The following is a 15,235-nucleotide window of genomic DNA, read 5'->3' as shown; positions in this document are numbered from 1 at the left end:
CAGCGCAGAGCAGAGTGGGGAGGAGACCCTCCCTCAGCCTGCTGGCCACACTCTTCTTACTGCACCCCAGGAGTTAATTAGTTAATTAACGCTTGTTGCGGGCCCTGTCCCCCTCAGCAGGGCTCCCCGCGGGAGTGTCCCCTGCCCGACCCCCGGTACCGCCGGGCTTGGCTGCCAGCACAAGCCGGGCCCGGTGACCACATGAGGGTGCCAGTGCGATTTGCTGCAGCCAACACTGCACTCCGGGGTGTAGTCGGGGCTGTTCCCTGGGCTCAGGACAGGGTTTTTTGGTGGGACACGACTCTCCTGTCCAGGGGACCCAATGTGCAGGTCTGTGCTGCTCCTGCAAGAGAGCGCAGAGTGTACGCCATGTGTTAGGGGATGCAGGGAGGCAGGCGGTGTTCAGGGGGATGCTGAGATGTGTGTGGAGACCCTTGGCTACTTGAGAAATGTCCCGCTGTGGGCACTGCTACACCAGGGCAGGGAGCAAGCAGGGATGAGCGGGTGGTTTCCACCTCATGGAAGCCTGCTGGCTCTGGAGCCAAGAGCTGTGCTGCTGTGGGGTCCACAAGCAGGGCTTGGCCCTGCTCCCAGCCATGAAATGGGGAGGTAGACCCTAAGCTCTTGAGAAAACACAGATTGTGGGGGGAGGCCTATGGCTAGCTGCTCGTCTCAGAGCTTTGGATTTGTGTTTTGTTTTCCTTCATATTAAAATTGAATCAAAACCCAAACCCTCTCCAGTAGGGAAAGCAAACATAAGGTCTGTCTGGATAAAGGGGAAGCCCTTCTTTGCACAACAGCTCAGTGGGTAGAGAATCCTCCCGGAGGAAGGGGGAAAGCTGGATTTGATCCTTGCTTCTGCCCGAGGGGGAGATGCAAACCCTGGTCTCCACAAGACCCCAGAGAGTATGGTAAACAGCAGGCTCTGAACATGTCTGGTGTGGAGAGTGTTTCTTGCTCTTTCCTGTTATTTTAAATAATTAATGATTTGATGGAGCAGGGAGTGGAGAAGGCAGGTGTCCTGACTCCCTGGAGAGCAGTCTGTGCACCCGGCGAGACAGCTTCTTGCTCTCTCTTGATGAATATTTAAGTGTCTTTAGACAAACTGGAACAGCGCCAGCAGGAATGACTGAGAAGGGCTGAGCCCTTCCCACTGGGTACCCTGGTGCCTGGGGCCTGGGGAAACAGCCCTGAATAGGGCAGAGAATAATCCCTGCTGGCACGGACACACAGTGCATCCCAGCCTTGTGAGGGACCTCTGGCTCTTGCTAGTCTTTTGTCATGCTATAAGAGATCTTTGGATGGAAAGCTGTCAGGACTTTACCTACCACTGTTAATCTCATCATCTACACCTCTTCTAGAGTCTGAATCAGCCAGATCAGACCACCTATGGCTCATCTGCTGCTTCATGCTGACCTCAGAAGATGCATTGAAAGTTTGCATCTGTTTGTGGGCTTGGGTGTTTCCAGCAGGCAGGAAAAAAAAAGAGCAATGTAGGCAGTTTCTTCTGCCCTTACTAAATAAGTGTGTGTTCAGGGATGGAAGGGACGAAGGCTTTCTGCTGATACCAACTACAGAATGTTGCAAGAATTTATTAATGACACTGAGCACTTGCCTAGCGATCCATTTATTAGCTAACAGACCTAAAAGAGCTTGTGGATTTTTCCACTAATGTTGTAGCATAACAAATGACAGAGGAAGGTGATAACTTGAGCTCTCTTTGCAATATATTCCTGATATTGACCCTATCTTCAGAAAGGTGTTACAGTCTTCTACTTTATTTCCCTTGAAGAATAATTTTTGCTAAGCCAGCTACGTGCTCTTTTTCACTTAGAAGTGAAGCTCTCTGGCATAGCATTTTCTGCTCTTTACTGTGCATGCACGTTTTTTATGTGTTAGTTTAGGATAATCATTATTTTCAATCTCCAGCTTTCAAAATCAGGAGCTAGGCTGCTTAAATCCATGCCATTTTAAAATGTGCATCTGTTTGCTCTCTGGTTTAGTTGTATACGCTGTGATTTTAAAGTCGGTCAGATTTGTAGCTAGCCATGTAATACAGCCCACAAACCGGTATGTGTTTATGCAGAAACAGTTGCTTACCTAAAGGTTTAGTCCTAAATTGGACTTTAATTTATAGTCTTCCTTTGGAAGCAAAACAGGAAGGTGACTCCTCCTGCCTGCAGCCCAGAAAGCCAAGCTTCTGCTTCCTTGGAGCTGCCCTCAGCCGGGGAGCCTGGCTCAGGGAACAGCCTCCAGGAGGACTGTCTTCTCTGGCATACGCTGCCACAGTCAGGAAATCGAATATTGCATGGGAGAGGGGATGACCACGTTCCTCTTTCAGTGCTGATGGGCTGTTTTTACATGACCGGGTGTCAGCACAGTGTGCTGAGATAGCAACCACGGGCTCCACGTGGCAGCACAGCTCCTTTGGGCACCGTAGCACACGGCTGCCATTGATTCCATAAGAAACTGGACTTCTGTGCTGCTTTATGGCCCTGGCATGGGTATGAAAGGGACTAACTGTACCAGCTCTGCATCCTGGCTCCCAAACTGTGCTTCCAGGTATGTCCCATTAGAATGGAATACACATTAGAGCTCCGGCTTCATGGGTGGCTCCAACTTATTTGTTTTTTTGTCTGGGCCAGGCGTTTAGTTGTCCTGTAGACAAGGTTATTTTTGGTGCTTTCTTTGATAACTCTGTTGCTGTGACATGCTGCGGAGTCAGAACTCCTCTGGGGACATCCTAGCAATACACACAAACATCTGCCCAGTCAGTCAACATACGAAGCTTTCAGAAACCCTGGACACCTAAACAGGACTCCACAAACCCTCTCTGCAAGCCTGAGAAGGGATCCAGCACTTTCCTCAAAGGCTGTATTCATCCCTCTGCAAGGCTTCCACAGAGGAACAGCTTGTTAGAGGGACCTATGGAGCTTGGAAGCTTTGCCAATAATAATTCAGGCCCAATTCTGAAGTCAAATATTTAGTCAAACAAGAGACTGTCTGATGACTGCATTAAACACAGATGGCATCTGAGTGAGCTCGGTGCTTCAGGTTTTTGTCAGTGTCCATTTCACAAGCCCATAATTCTGTGTTTCCTGTCTTCCCAGCCTCTGCTCATCCTGTGTAGTGTTTCAGACAACGCAGAATGAGGTATTTCAGCAGAGCTGTTGCTCCTAGCTCAGGAAGCAGCCTGGATCGCAAAATTGCATTCTCTGTCTAGTCTTAGGAATAATCCAGTATTATGGGATTGGGAGGAAATCACATTAGAGAAATTCAAGGGTTGGTTGGTTGGTTGGTTTAAAAGGAATAAGTCTCAAGGAAGCCACGAAATGTCAGAGAGGGTGGGTGAGTCTTGCCTGCAGTTCAATCCATGTCAACAGCAACTGGAAGTTTCAGCTTGTCACTCTGAACTTCCCTCTCCCATCACTCTCACTTCCCAAAGCCAACAGGCCTTTAAATCACTTGAAAAGATAATTGGGTTTAAGCTTCTGTGTAGCTTTGAAAGTGAAGATTACCCTGAGTTTAGCACCGTGGTTGTGCCTGACGATCAGGTCACTCCAGTTGATCCCTGACCTTCACATAGAGCTTACAGACACCAGTTCACTACATCTTCCAACTCAGCATATTCCCCTTCCAGCTGTGGGGAACTGGGCTGATGTCTATCCTGCAGGAATACAGAGGAAGGAAAAAAACTCCACAACTGCTGAGCATCCATCATTTGTACCTGAATGACATCTTGGAAAAATACTGTATGGGGGAATTTATTATATCTGCCATGCTTTGCTGAAAGATGGGTCTGTAGGAGCCTGTTGTGTCCCAGGTTTGACCAGCAGCTGGGAAACCACTGGCATGACCACCTCTATGTGACAGTGGTGATCAGGTAACAGTGATCCTCATGGTCTGGCTTTGAACTGTACACCCTACTGGATGAGTGGTGGCTGGTCTTTTAAAACCAGGAATGTAAGACTAGTATGCTTTTAAAACACCTACTATGTGAAGGAAAGCAAGTATCTAGAGGGCAGAAAACCTTCTTTCTTGAATTTGAGAAGAGAAATGGTGTGATGGAACTGGTGTCCCGACCCTCCTTGGGTTGAATGTGATGGTTAGCTGAGCTGTGAGTTTGGTTATGGAGGGGGGGAACGGCTGCATCGTCTAAATAATCGGACACTGAATCCTAATCCCCTTGCTGACATGCCTGCAGGCAATGTTTTTATTCTCACTTTCCTGCATGTGTAACAGGAGGGAGGATCCTTTGCTTCCTGGGCCTCTGAGGACTGTCTGGCTCCGAAGGGCAATCTCTTCCCTGCCTTTTTCAGGACAAAAGTGCAGCTGAGATGGAGGATTTTCTAATCACAAGCCTGCAGTGCTGAAACCTACTGCCAGAGGCACAGCCCGGAGCTGCCCTTATGTCATACTACAGGACTTGATGTAAAATATGAAGCAAAACAACAACAACATAATAATCTTATGTTTGAGTATTTAATAAAAGAGAGGTGGAAGCAAAGGGTCACTAAGTCCTGATACCATCACGCCCTTCTTCTCTGACCCCACGGTAAATCACAAGGTGCAAGAGGTGCAGCAAAGCACACTGTGGGGAGGTAGCAGTGCAGCGTTGGAAGCATTTCATTGCTCTCTCTCTCAGTAATTTTCTTCCATAGACTGAAACATCTGTCTCCATCTCCAGCCACATGCAAGTGCACCGAAAAGAGTTTTGTTCCAAGGCTAATGAGTAATTTCACGGTCTTGGAACTGGAGGCAGGGAGAGGGGACCCGGATAGCAGCCAGAGTCATGTGCTTCACAAGGAGCTCTGCTGATGGCAAATCGCAGCCTGATGACTTTTTCCTTTTCTTGCAGCCCACCAGACCTTCCTTTAAAGCCTGCTGCTAGAGTTCCTGGTGCTCAGTGCAGAAACAGCTCAGACATGGGCTGCTGCCTTCCTGGGGCTTCCTCGCTTCTGGGTGCAAGAGGCAGCATGGAAAATAATGACATCAGTAGAGTGGAGGTGGGGGAGGTCAGCTGGGCATCAGCTCCACTCTGTCCATGAAGACAGCATGTGTGAATGCAAAAAGTGCTTTGCCTGCCCTGCTTCTGGCTTCAGTGCTGTGAGGGGTGTCGGGGCAGGAGGGGTGAGGGAGCAAACAGCCCCGGGGCACATGTGTAATCGCATTGCTTCAATGTCTAGTGGATGATGCTGAGATGTGGTGATTCACGTGGTTTGAGAACAGATATAGAATGAGCTGATTCAGATTGTAGTTGGTCTCAGCAAACATTTAAAAAGCACAAGGCCTGGCTTTCTCTTTGAGAAGGCCAGGGTTATCTGTAGAGAGCAACAATCTGTACAGAGCACAGGAAACAAAAGGCAGATGTTGCTGTGTTTATCATGTTTCCATCACACAGTCTTCCTCTGGGACAGGCTTGCAGATCCCCGGGACTTTGCACAGCTCCATGGCTTGCAGTGCTGTATTTATCTAGGGCAGAAGAATATACAGAGCTCTTCCTGCACCTGCCCAGGTTCTCCTGGTCTGCAGAGGATGTTCGTGTACGCTCACTGTGACTCATGTAGAGAGCCTGACTCATTTTCATGCTGTTACTCATAGAAAGGGAAAACCAAATGGCAACCAGTCTGTGCCTGTAGACACCTGTAATTCCACAGCTTTCTGCTGTTAATCTCTGGATGAGTTTCTGTTTTATCACACTTACCCTGATGAGGCTTTTAATGCTGCTCTCTGCAGAGGAAGCCTGAGCAGTAAGTAAAGTTTTCTACTCCTAAAGCTAAGGGGAAGTGTGCTGAATCTCTGTGGCTGCTTGTGGAGTTCCCAGAATGGGACTGTTTGGAGCAGACCAGATGGAGCAACCACCAGGCAGAGCTGGAAATGGCTGAAGAGTTACTGCAGCTCCTGAGCTGATCTCTGGGCAGTCTGTCTCTTAAAGGTGCTCAGCACTAGGAGATCCCGCTTCCAGTGATGATGGCTTGTTTGTGACCAGAAACCTGTCTCACCAGCTCCCCAGGCTTCTGTCCCATGCCTTGACTCCTTGCTGTCGCTCAGGGAGTACATCTGCCTGGGGTTCTGTAGGCTGCCAGTCCTCAGAGGAAGGGACGGTGGTGTACTTCATGTAAGCCTTTGTTCACAGACAGCTCAGGAGCCTCCACTGACTTAATTCATGCGTGAGGGTGCAGGGAAACACTGGGCCTGGCTCCTTCTCCTGCAGCACGATGGGTGGGTTATTCTGTGTTAGAGACTGCATGAGCATGAGTCAGATTTGAAAACCTCACCCAGGCTCAGCACAGGGAGGTTTTAGCCGTGAGCTGGGAACCAGTGCCTGCCACTACAGCTGGGCCAAACCCAGCCTTTCTCATTTCAGCCTCCTTCCATGTAAGAACCACAGCGCGGCCCTTCCTGACCGGCACAGGAGAGCAGAGAGCAAAGCTCCAGCTGGGTGGGCTGGCCAGAGGACAAGGAGACATCTCGGGCCTGGGACAGGGGTTATGTTAGTGTTACAGCACTTTCCTCTGCATGATGGGAAGCTGAGGGTCAAGCCCCTGGTCTCAGTCTTGCAGAGAAGAGCTCGGCCTCAAACCCAGCTCTCCCTCCTCAGCACTGGCTGCTGCTGGGTGAGAGGCCGCTCTAAGGTTCTGTTGTCATACTTTGCCTTGATCTCATCTGAAGAGCTTTGATCAGAGCTGTTCCACGGACTCTCAAACGAAAAGCTAGGGTTTCAGTTATTTTCTGGTGGAAAAATGTTTAATTGGAAAAATTCCTGTGTGGCCTTGGTATGCTTTCAGCTGGCATCCTGCCCACCCCTCTCTGAAAATACTGCTGATTTTGAGTGCAAGGACTCCTTGTGAGCCTGGGTTTTTTCGTTGCAGTCCCTCACTTAGGTTTCCTTTAACCTTGAGCGGATGCTAGGAGTTGGCCTGTCGTTAACATGGCGCTGAAGTGACCTCCTGGGGCTGCCTGCACGTCAGTCACGCTGCCCTTCACAGGAGAGTATGGCTGAGAGAAGCCAGAGCTCTGGTAGCATCCCCTGCCCTGCTGCTCCGAGCTGTCTGCTGTCAATACCCGCCACCGCCCCCGGCTCTGGCAGCCGTGTTTGCAGAAAAGCTCCGCGGGCAGTGGAAGCAAGCTGGTTTCATCATGACAATGTAGTTACCCTTTTAAGGGAAAATTCCCTCCGGGAGCCAAGCCTCAATTACCTCCTGCTCCAGTGCCTTCTTGCTAGAGATGGCCTGTAGCACAGCTGAGTTAAAGCCACAGTAACTCAGCCGAGCACCTAGCTGCTCTGGAAAAAAGGATAATTAAACCCTGTTCGTCTCTTGTTGTTGGCTAGTAGAGAACAGCCTGTGCTCTTTCTGTTCCATAGGAATGGTGGCTTTGGCTGCAAGCCCCTGAATTTACATCTCTTGTGTTTAGCACTGAAAATACTTTAATTCCAAACGAGCTGCTTACCAGAAGAACGTGACACTCTTGAATGCAAACTTGTCACGGGCAAACTTGTCACGGGCGTGAGACCAGCCTCCTTCAGAAAGTTCTAGGGACTCCCCCCAACACCTGTCAGTTTACTGCAACTGAGAAAGTGGCACTTTCTCTCTGCACAACAACAGACATTAAAAACTACAACCACATACCTGTGTGGCTGCTCCTTTCTTGAGCCAAAGCAAATGAACCACTGCCCGTGGCCTCTTTGGATCACCTGAGAATGAAACAAAGCACCTTGGAGTCACAGAAGAGCCAGGCTGGATCCCCTGTGCCCCGCTTTGAGGACTGAAATCTCCAGGAATCCTGTTCTGTCTGTCTAGAGCTGTACTGAAAGAGCTTTCCTGTCTCCTGAGCTTTCCCAAGGGTTTGAATTCTCTCCCCTTATAAGATCAGGAAATAAAAAAAGAGTTTGAAGCTTCCGTAAGCAGACAGGAAGCAATCACATGAGCCCCATCAAAATATGAAATTTCAGCCTCTGAAAAACTCTAAGGGTAAATTACCTACGAGACTGTAAATTAACTAACATGTTCAAATTATATTTTCAGGCTGCAGAACAAAACTGTCCCCTTTGGAAATGTCAGCTACTCACAGCATTTTTTGTATGTTTGGTGGGGGTTTTATTTCCAAACCGGGACACTTTTCCACATGTGTAGTCCTCTGTTAACAGTTTGGGGTTGCTGCTTTGCCCTGAAAATGTTTTGCCAGGAAATTTCTAACCAGCAGCTCCCACAATTCCCTAATTCCACCCTTGGAGGCGGATAGTTAGGATAGAAAAGCCCAAGTGTGGCTCAGCTGAGAGCGATCCTGTCATTCGAACACATAACTATTGCTTGAACTGATGACCCTTCAGATGTTCATTAGTTCTTGGCAGCTGGAAACAAGTGGAATTCATTTGCCTCCTTCAGGAAATTCAATCCACGCTGTTGAAAAACCAGCACTGCTCCAGTAAAAGAGCTGGTGAGCGGCTCAGTTGCTTGGACAGGAAGGTTGTCCACATGCTGGAGACCACCAGAGAACGTGGGTTCAAACCTTTATCTCCTCTGGTGACATCTGGCTGGGTTTTTTTTTTCCCTTTGAGGTTCATTTCCCCTTCACTGCTGTTTCTTGCAAAGACACACAAGACATGAAGAACTTGGCTGCCATGGTGATGTGGTCTAAACAAACCCAGAGTATTCTGCCAGTATTTCAAAACTGATTTCTTATTGTGAGTTAAATAGCAGAGGAACTAACTTCCCTTTTAGTTTGCACAGATCCTTGCTTGGCTCTGCTGGCTTGTGTATCTGCTGGGCTTTTGGAGATCTTCTGAGTATTTTATCACTTTCAGTGATAAGTATCCTGGGGTGTGGTGATGTGCTAGATAACTTGCATCTAAAACTGATTAGCATTTCTCCTTTAAGAAGCATTTCTTTCTGTGCAAGGTAGGTTTCTCTGGAAGGAAATTCTCCACAACTACTTAAGGGATTTTTTTGGGTGGGAAGGAAAAACATTGATATAATTTTAAAAATCACCAAGCATCTGAAACCCATTTAGAGACCAAGAGGGAATTAAGTGTTTCAGTAAGGGGTAAGGCAAAGCCAGTCACCAGCTGGCAAATATCCTCATTTCTGGATAGGACCCTGCTGCGTAGTTCTGAGGAGCAGGAGAATCTGGATCAGTTTGCATTGTGTGTATGTTACACCCTTCATGAATGGGAGCTAGGACTTAGCATTGCCTCTCCACATCCTGCCCTCTTCCTACCTCCCACCTCTTATCCAGTACAGCCCCTGACAGTCTCTGCTCCAGCTGGCTTTGCCTTTTCCTTCAGAACATCTTCCAGATACTTAAAGTTCTTATTCCTCATTTAAATGAACAATACAGTAGGTTTAACAGTGGTCTGTACTATTTGCAGTTATGTCTTACCCATGTGTGGGCTAGGAATAATATACTTTGACTGCCATATCACTCAAAGCAAGCAGGATTTGGGGGTTCATTCCTGTCCCCACTAAGGGTTAGAAAACTTAGCAAAGCCCAGATTCTCAGAATTGGCTTTTGTTTGTTTGTTTGTTTGCTGGTTTTAGGAGCACTTAAGCTAGTCATCTGTGCTTGCTTCAAAATGTCACTAATACACCAATTCAAAATAAAAGCAGCCGCTGCAGGAGAATGGGTTTGGAGCCCAGCTCTTCAGTGCTCTGTGCCTTTACTTTCATTCTGTAGAGTGTGAAGATCTGCTGTCCTGGCCACACTACGTGGTGGGATTCATTCACAGCCACAAAACATCTTGAGGACCTCATATTGGAAGGTTCCATGAATGAATTGCCAGCAGTGTTGTTAGTAAACAGAATGGAAGCAGCTGTAGGTTGTGTTCCTGCATTTTGATTCTGTTAATCCATTTATTTTGAGCAAATAATTTAAAAAAAATAATTTCCTGGCTTTGAAAAAATGCCTGAGTTCCAAAGGACAAGCTTACTCCCTGGGGGGATGCAGAAACCAGCTCGTGACTCCAACAGGGGCAAGGAGTAAGGAGTGAGGAGGTTTTCTGGGCAGCAGCAGAACTCAAACCCGTGGGCAGCTGCTTTCAACACAGCACTGAGCTGTCCGGGAATCGGTTCTTCTGGCAGGGAAGAGGCATGCAACTGACTCAGGAGCAGAAGGGGGGACAAGAAAAGGCTGGGGAGGGTAGGCCAGGCTGAGGAGGTGGGAGTAGGGTCTGCGGGGGGTTTCTAGGGCAACGCAGTTTCATCCCGCAGCGGGAGGGAGAACAGGGTTGAAGACCTGAATAGCCTGTGGGGTTTATTAGCCACTGAGTCTGGTTGTTGAGGCTTCTGCCAGTGTCCTGTGGAAACCATATGGCTGGGAAGGACCTCGGCCAGTCGTTCCATCCACCCTTCTGTGCAGAAGAGGGTGAGATATACCCACCTTCCCTGGCTGCCTGCTCTTCAGGAGTCCCAGTGACAGAGATCTAGAATACATCCACCCTGAGCCTGGAAGACTTTTCCAAATAGAAGTCTTCAATCTTCTATGCTGCTAATTATGCCAACTTTGGGGCTTTTTTTCCCATTCCCCAGCGGATGTGACAAGCTGTTGATGGCCATCACTCCTGTAATAACTTCTCACAAACGGGATCCTGCTATATTCCATGGAATAGGTGTGAGTACACATACTTTACACATAATCTTTAATAAAGATGCACTAAGTATTTCTTCACACTTTATATTTTACAGCCTCTGAACTGACAACATGAGACAGTTCAAGCATGGGGGACTGATGCTGCACAGCAGGAGATGCAAGGACTAAGCAAGCCTCCAGCTGCTCTCTGAAGTGAAGCTGGTGGCACCGAGTCTCTGATACCCAGTAGAGGATGGAAAATACATGGTTTAAAGTCCCTCACATTGACCTCAGGCAGCAGGACTGCTGCTGAGAATGAAATCATTGATGCTATGTAACATCACATCGCTGGTTGTCACAGGAATACTGTGGGTTGCTTCGCTGTGAGGCAGGGAGCTAGAAGAACACAGTGACTCAGTTTCCCAAAATAAATTAAGCACCGGTTTTCTGAAGCATGTGAAATCACAAAGGGGGAATCTCTGTTCTCTAAACACAGTGGCTATCTTCTGTGCCTGCAAATTTTCTAACTTTTAAGCTAGAAAGGGGAAAAATTGGAGAGCTTCCCTGTCGATGACTCATATTTTAGACAAAACAGGCATTTTTTTAATAGCAAGAACTATTAGTCATCAGAGTAAACTAGCCAATGCTGTAGTAAATCCCTTGGCACCCTGGGACTGGAAGAGCTTTCTGCTCTTTTTCAGTTGCAAATGACTGAGCTCTGCGAGATGGCTGGATGGCACCTTGGCCCTGCATTTCCTATTCAGATTACATGGTAATGCAGTCTCTTTGAACCAGTAACCCATGACTATCGACTCAATTAAAAGCAATTTCATAGGCCAATACTACGAATATTTGCACTCAGGGTTTTTCTAATCCTGTTTTACATAGACACTTCCCTTCCTTACCCACATCATTTAAAGGCCAAAATGCAATTTGTTGTCTGTTTTCTTAGTGTCAGAGGAGAGATCACCTTTGCATACAGACTGATCTGCAGAAATCAACCCTGTGTCCTGAAGATTCCTTTGAGGAATGGCCCCCTTCCTACCAAGGAAGAGGTTAGAGGGTTTGCTAAGCACATTTTTACCCAAATGAAGCAAAGCTTGTGCAATAGGATGGTGGGTGTACTTGCTCTCTTTCCTCTGCTTCCTCATAACTTTTGAACCCACTGACCAGTATTTTATCCAGTTTTATGGACAGGAAGCAGTGACTATGATACCAGCTTCATCTTCCTGTAGCTTACTGGAATCTGGGCAGAGGAACCAGGCTCTGGTGTTGCTCATCACCACGGGGATGATTGCTGAGTGAGCACAAGGTTTTGTAACCACCACTGAATCCATGTGAAGATGTTGGGTGCAGCCCAGGCAGCATTGCTGGAGACTGCCCTTGGTGAGGTGCCTGCGGGGAGCAAGGATGCTTCCCACCCCTTTCCAGAAGCAGGAGCAGATCCTGACCTTGGCCCTGCTTTCTGGTGAGGGCAGCCAAGCTGGCTGGCAGGGATGACTCAGGAACTTCACGGCTCCAGCTCTGTGCCAGCCTCAGCCCCCAGTGCTTCTCCTTCCTCCGGGCTTGTGGTTAGCACAGCATTGAGCTCGCCCCAGCCTGACCGCAGCCTGTGCAACGTCCAGAGCGAAGCCTCCATGCGCCGCTTCTCCTCGCTGCCCTTCAGGACAAACGGCTCTTAAACAGCTGATATTTAAAAGGAGGTTTTATTGCCAAATCTCAAAGCTCTTTACAAGCAGGAGACGAAAGTGCTGCTTTACCAGGGGCTGCAGCAGCTGCTTTTCAGATAGCCATCCACATTTGCTCACTTGCAAACTCACTTCCTTCCTGTCAGAGACATGTAACCTGGTGGCACAGCACAAAACACAGCCTCATGCCCCAGCACTCCATACCCAGGGGGTTGTCAGGCACACACAAAAAGTAATTAACAACAGCTTTAGTGCAGCCAGAAATTAGATGCAAGTTTAAAAGAAGAGGGTTTTTAATTTTTATTTTATTTTTTTTTAAAAGTGCATGGTAGCAGAATGTACACTGAAGATGGAAGTTGCTGTGTAAGGTCAGAGCAGACCAGGATCCTGTCTCTGCTGCTTTCAGAGAAGCTTGTAAAGCCACCCTGAAGGCAGTTCCAGGAGAACCCACTCCCCCCAGCCCTAGGCAGAGCCTGGCTCGTGACCAGAATGAGAGAAACAAGTGGGATACACCGCAGAAGGAACATGATGCAATTTTTCCTGCAAACTCCAGGTGAATCAGGCTAGACATTTTAGGATGGAACTGTTAACCCTACTAGAAAAAAATAGTTAAACCCCGAAGAATCTCTAACCTCGTGTTTTCAGCAGTGGAGTTACTGGGTGCTGTGGAGATTCCACTTAAATTACACCTATTTACAAGGCATAGTACAAATCTAGTAAGTTCTGTTAGTATAGCAAATACAGTAATTAGCTGCAGCTTTGTAAAACGATTTAACTTGCCCATCCCCAAACAGACAGAAGGGGTTTTTTTATCTGTTAAGATTCCTACTGATGGGCATTCAGTAAAATGTCAGACATTTATTCATTAGAATATTCAGTATAGTATAAAAATATACAGTAAATATAAGCACATCCTGTAGGTTTGGCTGTAACAGATAGGGATGTCTGGGTGCTTTCATCAGCGCTTTGTCAGACGGGTATCCACAGAACACACCGCTGCAAGAAAACACCTGCGAGAGCAAAAGCCTTGCTGGATAAATTCGGAGCTCTGAGCTACCCCATAAAGCTGTTTTCATTCTCCTGGGGCTTTTCAGCTCCAGGCTTTGATTTACCCATCTGAGAGTTTCGGCCTGGCTTCAGCTTTGGGATACGAGCCCCTGCTTGGAGTAGGCCCTGGTTTGTATGTCTTGGTGTTGGTGTGAACTGCTTTTCCCCCCCGTCTAATAACCGCTCTCGTTACAGAACTGTGCCCCACAAAAGCCTGCCTGCTCTCGGAGGCTGCTGGCCCTCGACTTCCAGTGCACACCAGGTTCTGACAGCTCACATTCATACCACACAGTGTTCGGTAAACAAAAGTGCACATGCAGAAAAATACATTTAGATAGCAGATAGGCACTGGATATTGTCTGTGTTGTTAGCCCTTGTCCTAAGTATGTCTGGAAAGGCGAAGAAGACACCCCCCCCATCCCGCCTTGTCCTAAGTATGTCTGGAAAGGTGAGGAAGACCCATGGTTCACATTGAATCTACAGCAGCAAATGACACGGATCTAGACTTTGCTCCAGGCAGCGTGCCTGGGAGCGGGCTTAGGACATGGGAAACTTTTTGTCTCAAAGCAAAGCTTTTTGGCACCTGAGCCCTGAGTGTTTGACTGTGTAGAACTTTCCAGGCTAGGGAATAACAAGTGAATTCCCATGCAGTGTCTGTGGCTGTCTTCAGAGGAGGACAGACCGCTGAAACCAAGGCTGGGTTAATCAAAAGAGGTGGAAGCCTCAGATCTAGTCACTGCCTGGTTATTTAGAAACCCAAAGCCAACCTTTCTGTGCCCAGACGTGAAGTGCCCACTGCCTAGCCTAAGAAGCGGCCCAGATGAAGCTGGGGTGCTGCTGTGGGGGGTGCTGGCAGCCCCTCTGCAGCCTCATGGAACCTGGGAAATTATAAAAGATGGAACAGAAGGAAAAGGAATGAGTGAGCTAAGAGTGCAGTGCTCAGGGACCGTGTCTCTCCTTAAAACCAGACCAGGAAGGTCACACTTTTCCGTGTTTCCTGAATCTGGCTCAGGAGAAGCCCTTTGGGCTGTCATACGATTCTCCTCAGAGCAACTACAGAGAATAGGGGAGAGGACCCAGCTATACAGCAGGGTGCAAAGACATGATTTTATCACTAAAGACCACGGGGAACTGTAGTTGCTTTCAGCAGGTGGGCAGAGAAGCTGTGGGAGCTATGCTGGAGCTTTCTGCAATGTCCTCCTCAGACCCTTCTGTAGCGATGCAGTTTTACTTCTATATCCTTAAGCCACTGGGACCAGCCCCAAAATTGTGCGTGCAAAATGCCTTTTCCTCCATCTACACAAAAGACACACGTTGGTGCCAAATCACAGCTCTCAGGCTAGTGAGGATTGAACAGGTAGGGACCTGTAAAATAGGAAGAGAGATGTCATCCAAGCCCCGCTGCCTGATGTGCGTGCTCCTCAGTTAACATCCCAAGACAACGGAGAAAGTATGAGCCTACAGCTAAGGGAGCTGTGTCCCTGAAGCTTCTTAGTGACAGCTCTCCTACGGAGCTCCTGGGGATCTCCTGTGCACAGGCTCTCCAAACGCCTGGCTAAGACCTCCCAGTGATGGTGGGATGATTCAGAGTAGGTATGGTCCTCAATAACCGATTTGTGCTGCTCAGAAACACTCCTTCAAAGGTCAAGTGTAACCTTTTTGCCTTAATTTCCCTATCAGTAAAACAGGAACAATTAATACTTGGCTGGCAATGATGCAGTGAGACGTGGGTTTGCTTAGGCAGTGCTTAGCACACCTAAAGCTCTGCAGAGCCAGACTAAGTGCCTTCACACAGCCGCTCCAGATCTGAGGACACTACTTGTAGTCAGAAGTTGGCCAGTTTTGTTTGCCTCTCTGTGAGGTCACTTTTTAACTCTGGATGTGGTTTTATGAGTATCTTTGGAGAAGATTAAACCATTTATCTTTACATTCCT

At 48.0% G+C, this 15,235-nt stretch overlaps 1 protein-coding gene across 1 annotated transcript in view; it reads left to right on the top strand.

Moving 5' to 3' along the window:
- The window catches only part of SPG21 (SPG21 abhydrolase domain containing, maspardin), a 36,097-nt gene extending 25,186 nt beyond the window's left edge, over window positions 1–10,911 (top strand). The window contains exon 11 of the mRNA XM_084267983.1: window positions 10,683–10,911. The gene's annotated coding sequence lies outside the window, so the exon portion shown is untranslated. The remainder of the gene's footprint in view (window positions 1–10,682) is intronic.
- Window positions 10,912–15,235: the final 4,324 nt, after the last annotated feature.

This window comes from Gallinula chloropus, assembly GCF_964237585.1.
Source record: "Gallinula chloropus genome assembly, chromosome: 9".
NCBI lineage: Eukaryota > Metazoa > Chordata > Aves > Gruiformes > Rallidae > Gallinula > Gallinula chloropus.
This window is presented reverse-complemented; position numbering and strand designations above follow the sequence as displayed.